The following is a 7,647-nucleotide window of genomic DNA, read 5'->3' as shown; positions in this document are numbered from 1 at the left end:
AAGTGCTAAAATAACAAACATTGGCAACTATCGTCGACTATCACCAGTTGAATCTTATAGCCCAAATACAATTAATATAAGCCCATTAATGTCATACAGGTATTGTTGTTTGAGTACTATTTTCATATAGCTATTGTCTTGAGTATTAAATTATTATTAATTACAAACAGTGATTTATAATTTTGTAATCCTGTTTTGTTAAATTTGAGGAAAGAGCAAAAATTGAAATTTCAATTACACAGTATATATATATATATATATATATATATATATTTTGCTAAAATTGATATTTATGATTCAAAGTCAGTTATATTAATCTAATAGTTTTTTAAGACGATATTTGGTAACATATTATTAATTAAATTTAATTATAAATTTAATTTAAATCAAACAAAACATAATAAATTAAAGATAAAAATTGAATCCAACTTTTTTTTAAAAATGTAATTTTCTCACATCTCATTATTTCTAGTTCGTAAATCCAGATTTAATATCTCACAAATTCTTTATCATAGCAAGAATTGAATAAGTAAATTATATTTTAATTTATTTTTTAATGTAATTTTTTTCAGCATTGTAAATCTAGAAGTGATAATTTTCTATTTTTTTAATAATAAAAATTTGCAGATTTCTATTGAGAGTTTTAACCCTTTTTTTTTCCCGCACTTTTATAAGAAATTAGACAAAAATTTTGCTGGATAACTCGCACGTAGTGTTGGCGCGGAGTCAGAGATGGCGCAAATGCAGAGGACAAGACCTGCCGACACAGTATATTTTTATAGGAAAATTTATATTACATATATGCCACGCAATTTTTATGTATATATACATCGGCCAAATTAGAAGTGCATAACACTAAGAAATATTCTGTCCGGACATCTCAAGTTTGAAAGATTAATCACCGGCGGCCATCTCATCTTACAAGTTATCGGCGGACAACGTGACCGCCCCAAAACTTGCTATTTACAAATTCATCCATTTTTTTAATTCTCATTCAAATATCAAAATTCAAGTTAACAGAGAACTTTATTTTAATCAAATTCGCCTAAATACGTGAATATGATAGTTTTAAAAAAAATTAGTAAATGCTTAATTTGTAAATATAATATTTTGGATGATCTGAGCCGCTAAGCTGACCGGGGCCAGAAGACTGAGCGACTCTCATCCTCATACCCGCGGGATCGCTGTTCATCTTTTTCATTCCGCCATTTTTTAACCTTTCATCTTCTCATCAGCAACTCGTTTCAATTTAATCCCTTTACCATTATCCCTTCAATCAACTTTCGATTTTTACCCCTCTTTACGACTCCCCTCTTCTTCGGCGTGGACGCCGCTCCTTCTCGTGACTTGCATTTTTTACTCTGACGCTTTCCCATGCTCTTTGCTTTCGAAACTCCTTGCTCCATGCAACTTTCTTTTTCCGTCTTCTGCCTCTGGCTGATTCCCTACAACGCTTCGTCACTGGCCTTCGACGATTCTTCTTAGGTATGGTCGCTCACTTGCTTTTGTTAAATATAAATTTGGTAGTTTACGGGACTTGAGTGATGATCTTGTTAGCATCTTTCGTAGGTTTTGCTGTGATTCTTTAATTTGTTAGATTGGTTTTATTGTTTTGAATGTTTTTTAGTTTGGAGTCGCTGGCTCAGCTGCGAGGATGCAGTGCGTTCTCAGTTTATACGCAAGCATCATGAAATTTGGAGTTTTACACATATTTTATTGGCTTACAGTTTTCATGCTGAGGGTTTTATTTATTCATTTTTTATTTTTTGTTAATTTAGAGTTCGAAATGTAGCAGCTTTGTTTTTTTGTGGTTACTGTGGGAAGCTTATTTCCGCATTTATGCTTTTCATTGGGAAATTGCTTGTTGATTTCAATAATTTGCCTTTGATTTGATGCCTCGTTGCTCTTCCCTTATATTTTGCTGAACTGCCATTGAGGAAGAATCTTCATCTTAATCTTAGTAGTATGGGGATAGTATTTTCTTAGAATTGTTTATTAGAACGCAGATAGTACTTGATAATTTTCTTATTAGTATCTTCCTTGCTTTAGGAATTCATGCCAAATATACTTTATCCAATGTAGTCTTGCCATTCCAACAAGTGATTTCGAGTTGGGTGCAGACAAATATATTTTTTTGGGGCATATTAGTATCTTCCTTGCTTTAGTATGTGATTCCTACAAGGAATTCTTATTAGTATGTGATGTCGAGTTGGGTGCAGACAAATATATTTTTTTGGGGCATTTACATATATGCCGGACAATTCTTTTGTATTTACATATCTAACGCGTAAACTTTCATATTTAGATTTATAACGCTCAAAACTTTAACTTCACTTCAAAAATACTGTCAAATACACTTTTTCATGCATAGGTTTATGATACTAAAGCATTATAAATGTAAATATCAAACTTGAGGTGTTAGATATGTGAATACATAAGAATCATCTGATATGTATGCAAACCTTTTTTTGAGGTTATATCTATCCTTTATTAGGAAAAAGGTGCTTCTAACTTTATGTTGCTTGCAATGAACCGGAAAATAATTGTAAAAGAGATCATCAACTAAAAAACAAAAAACACTAAATTTGTTCGTTTCGGCTTTAGCCTGTGTTCATCGTAAAAGAGAGAGAGGTTTTAATCACTAAAAAAGTAGTAAAAATTGTGGCATTCATTAAAAGGGCGCTCATTAGCCTTTTCTAAATTTGAGGTGGATACTGACTTGATTGATTCACACCCACTTCAGTATTATCTTGGGCAAATGTATAACCTTTAATTGGCTGATCTGGATATATTTTGTGGGTTGGGTAAGGTAATTTAAATTATTGCCCGAATTTGCCTAGTAAGATGGAGTTTAAGGTTTAAACTTTATAGGAATCTGGTTCTGTTATTAATGATTTTAGGTGTATTCCTCTTATTTCCTCTCATCGTAAGCATCGCTCGCTGCCATATTTGTAATGATTTTTTTTTCATTTTTCATGTGTTTTTAATTAGTTATGTAGCATTCGTATCACTCTATTGTTTAATAGTTGGAGACATTAAAGACGTTGATTATATTGTTAAATGGATAAAGATATAACTTGCAGGGCCAAAGCTAGTTGGCTAAAATAGAGAATTGCTGTAGGAATGCTATTATGTAAGGGAATATCTTGCGAACTTAGATGTAAATTTTATTAAAGTATAATTAATCCTATTATGTTATATGAATATCATTTGTCACTATAAGATAGTAAAAGAAATCAATCATAACCAATCCAAGTGTGAAAAAAAATGAGAATATTTAGATAAATGCATGATATAATAGGAAAGATAGATTAAAATTACATATATAGTGGGGTGGTGGGTCTGGCAATTAGCAACTTTTGAAGCTAATGTAATGGAAAATAAGCTTTAGTGGTTTGGGTATATACAAAAAAGTTAGTTGATACACCATAAGTTTGGTAGATACTCTTAGTTCAAAGGACTTAGAACAAGGTTATGGCAAACTACTGAATCTTTTACAATAAAATTGGCAGAAAATATATGTAATACATCATGCAGCACTTAATGAGGGTGAATGGAACATGAGGATTCATAGTGCTAACCATATTTAGTTGTTAGGATATAATGATTGCAATTTCAATGCTTCAATAACTCCCTCATTTCAGCACATTAAACCATGTTTTTTTTGTATTAAAACAAAAAATTCTATCTGTAATACTATGTGGCTTCATAAAACATCTCTCCAGCCTTTATATTGTCCTGGTTTCGTAAACTTTTTTTGCCCACCCCTTAGTCCACAAGATGGAATTTATTATGGTATAGATGAGTTTTGAACCTAAGACTTTGATTACCAACTGAGCTTTCTGGCTTCCATAAAGGTTTCATGAACATTTCCAAGGTAAAACCAACACTATTAGAAGCGTCTTTAATACTTTGTCTGTTTAGGTGAAGTTTCTTCTTGTGCCCCTATACCTAGTTTTAATTTTAAACGAACTCTATTATGAATGTTTCTCTATTTCTAGCGCATGATAGTCAGCATAATTTTCTAGATTGTTAAATATTAGTGCCTTGATAACCACTCATTTCTGTTTTTTTTTTCTTTAACTCATTTATGCCTTCAGCAGCTTTAATACTAAAAAATGTTGGGTTCTCATTATTGGTGGCTATAAATAAAAGGCCTCGTTCTTAATCCTGTAGTTTTCATTTTTACCATTGTTCCTCGCGAGACATTTTATTAGGTGATCAGTGAAATTATTACAGGATTTGATGTATGCATTGGTAATATATTATTATTATTTGTACTAGTTACTAATGACCTTTGTGTTTCTTTTAGTATTGCAGGGAAATTGTTGTTAAATAATCCCAATAATGTGGTTCTTTGAATCAAGGAACTCTTTTATGCCTTCCAAAGTACAGTATCAGGATTATTTGTATACCTTGAAAATTTATGAACTATGACTGAAAGATGAGGTATAGTAAATTGAATGACATAAAGATCAGCTTACTGTTTCACTTGCATATTCAATCTGTGTAATGGAACTTCCGAAGTTTTTTGTTAACTTTGAAGAAGCCTTATATGGCATCTTGTACTACTTAAATTTATAAAGTAATTTCTTAATTTAATAAGACTTTGAAACGGAAAATACCCATTACGTTTCTTAGCTTTATCAACACATTATTTACTTTATTTAGCTCTTTAGTTTTCAAAATGAAGTTAGGTACTAATTTCCATTTATGCCATTTGTATTATTACTAATAATGGATATAATGTCAATATAGTGATATTAAATTACTCCCCTATATACTGAGAAGACATAAATTTTCTCAATTTTATTATGCTTAAATCCATTACATAAAATTAAGCTACTAAATCTTTCATGCCGCTGCAGGGATGCTTGAGTTAAACTACATAAAGGATTAATTATCCCAACACAAACCACCATGATTGTTCTTTATTCATATCTTGTTCATGTCACCATTTTAAAATGCTGTGTTTAACATCAATAGGGATACAAAAGATTATATACAATGAGGTTGGTACTAGTAGCATTCTACATATTGCAAATTTGGACATCGGTGCATTAGTATCAAAATACTAGCCATCAAAGTTTAACTATATCCATTTATGCTATATTTCTTTTCTTTTTTTTTACCCCTTTACATTTAATCAGCTGACCAAGAGACAAATCTGCTATAATGCATTTACCATTTAATACATTGGATCTATTTTATTTGTAATCTTCTCCTTTTATTAAGCTTTCCAGGATTGCAATGGCTTCTTTGAATATTGTGGATCAGCTTCTGTATTAAAGAGTATGGCACTTTTAATTCCACTATAAGAATTGCGTCCAAATCCAAATTTATAAGCTTTTGAATTTTCATCATATCTCATAAAAACATATTTAAACCGTGGATCCTAATTTTGATCATAAACCAAGAAATGTATTCTAGACCTCAAGCTCGATGATAACTTAGGCTTGATACTTTTTATTCCATAATTCATTATTTATATGACAACATTATAGTTGATTTTATGGTATTGCATGTGACAAACTATAAGTAAAGCTTCTCCCCATAGTTTTTTTGAATTATTATTATTTTTGCTTTCAGAAACATTGCATTTATCATATTGACAATAGTTCCTTTTGTTTTTTTTTTCCTTTGGACCAGTCCTTATCTGGGAAGCATATGCACTGCTAATTTGGGTTATAATTCTGTTTTCCCCATCATCAGCACAATATAAATAGAATAATATTTTCTACCTTTATCTGTTTTTAATACTATATATGTATATATATATTTATTTTATTTTTGAATTTTGATGACATGGCATTTTAGCTTAAAAAAATGCTTCGTATTTGTGTCTCAACAATAAAAATAGATTTTTCTATAGAATTCATCAATGAGTATAATAATTATCCATGGCCATCTCTTGTCAAAATCCCCTTCTATTGTTCATTATCCGAGTGCTTAATTATAGCACAGTGTCATTTCTTTCTTCATTAGGAAAATACTTTATTGTTGTCTTCTTATATGCAAATGCCATATTATGTTCCTGTTGTCATAATTAAATGGTATCTAACCATTCCTAACTGCAAATTTCAAATATCTTTATTCTTCGCATGCAAGTCATTAATGACATTAAAAAGTAGTACTCGATAATACAAGTAGAAACATTATTATTGTTTATACTAACATTCAACATTCTTTCACTAGAGTAAACCTTTCCCACACTTCATTCTTAGCATTATTGATCTTTTAAACTTTATTACAGCTTTTATCCCCTTCAAATTAATAGATACAGGAGTTTATGTAATGCCAAGAATAAAAGGACATTAATACATAAAATTTCCTTGCAGAAATGAATAGAAATTCAACATTTTATTTTCCTATGATCTTTGTAGAATCCTGATTTCTGAGGCCCGAAGAATTGTCCATTTTTTTTAGCATCTTCAAAATGCTCGAATTATGAATTGACCTAAGTCATGCCACCAAGTTGAGCATTTTCTTGTTGCCATATTTAATTCATTGTCCATGTTTATATGCATTTTCAAAACAATAAAAGCCAATTCAGTAGTTATCTTCTTTGTTTATTGTGACAATGTTAGCTTATAAAATTTTAATTATTTTTTGGGGGATTTACATACATACCACATAGTTCTTATTTATTTACATGTCTAAGACCTGAAGTTTAACATTTACATACATAGCACGCAAATCTTTAACATTACATAAAAAATACAACTATTTGTAACTTTTCAAAAGTGAAATACTTCTTTTCCTGCATAGGTTTTGATTTGATTATGATACCAAAGTGTTTTATATAAGATTTTGATGTAAATACATCAGAATTGTGTGGTTTTTATGTAAATTTTCCTTTTTATTTTTGAAAATATAGTTCAGTTAAAATTGTCAATTTTTCCACAGTGATAGTAATTTTGGCTTTTCTTTACTTTGTTTTGCTATTGAAGTTGTTTGCTTCAAAGATTATAATCTTGTATTCAATGAAGTCTTTTGCCTAACATTTCCAACAACATTATTCATTTTAGAATTGTGAAAATTTGAGAAGATTTAGTTCTTTCCATATTTATCTCATGTGGGCCAACCACTACCTCCAAATAATGGAGGATTTGATTGAGATATCTTAGGAAACCTTTGAGTGGTTTATTCCCTTCTTATTTTATGTTTTCAATTTTTTTATTCAAAACTATTTTATTTTCTAATTTATGTTAGATATGCTTGATAAGTTTGTAAATAAAGAGGGATTGGTTTCCCTATATATATGTACCCTATTTGTGAATAAAAAATGAAGCAATTTTTCCTCCCCAAGTAATTTCTACATGGTATCAAAGCCTTAGATCAAACCCTAGCCTCTGGAACTCCTCCTATTGCAGAAATTCTGAACTTAGGACCTCCTTCTTTCGCTACATAAATTCTGAACTTTCCTCCTGCGTCGGACTTCCTTTCCTAGAGCCGGACTTCTCCTTTATGCTAGCCAAATCCCTATACTGCCAGTTGAATCCTTCTGCAATTTATGCCGGATTTCCCTGCAATTTCATCCAGATCCTTCTGCTGAAATTTCTGCAGCCAGATCCCTCTGCTGCTGTTTCTAAGGCAGATCCTCCCGCTAGCCTCTTTAACACGTTATGCAGAGTCTCCTTCCTGCTG

The 7,647-nt window shown here is 30.8% G+C and overlaps 1 protein-coding gene across 2 annotated transcripts in view; it reads left to right on the top strand.

Moving 5' to 3' along the window:
• The first annotated feature begins 1,150 nt into the window (after positions 1-1,150).
• Positions 1,151-7,647, top strand: part of LOC110018433 (serine/threonine-protein kinase D6PK-like) — a 26,010-nt gene continuing 19,513 nt past the window's right edge. The window contains exons 1-2 of one of the 2 annotated variants that reach the window (XM_020715744.1): positions 1,151-1,485; positions 4,313-4,449. The gene's annotated coding sequence lies outside the window, so the exon portion shown is untranslated. The remainder of the gene's footprint in view (positions 1,486-4,312; positions 4,450-7,647) is intronic. The other variant, XM_020715743.1, reaches the window with a different exon arrangement.

The sequence above is a fragment of the Phalaenopsis equestris genome, unplaced genomic scaffold (genome assembly GCF_001263595.1).
Source record: "Phalaenopsis equestris unplaced genomic scaffold, ASM126359v1 Scaffold000022, whole genome shotgun sequence".
NCBI lineage: Eukaryota > Viridiplantae > Streptophyta > Magnoliopsida > Asparagales > Orchidaceae > Phalaenopsis > Phalaenopsis equestris.
This window is presented reverse-complemented; position numbering and strand designations above follow the sequence as displayed.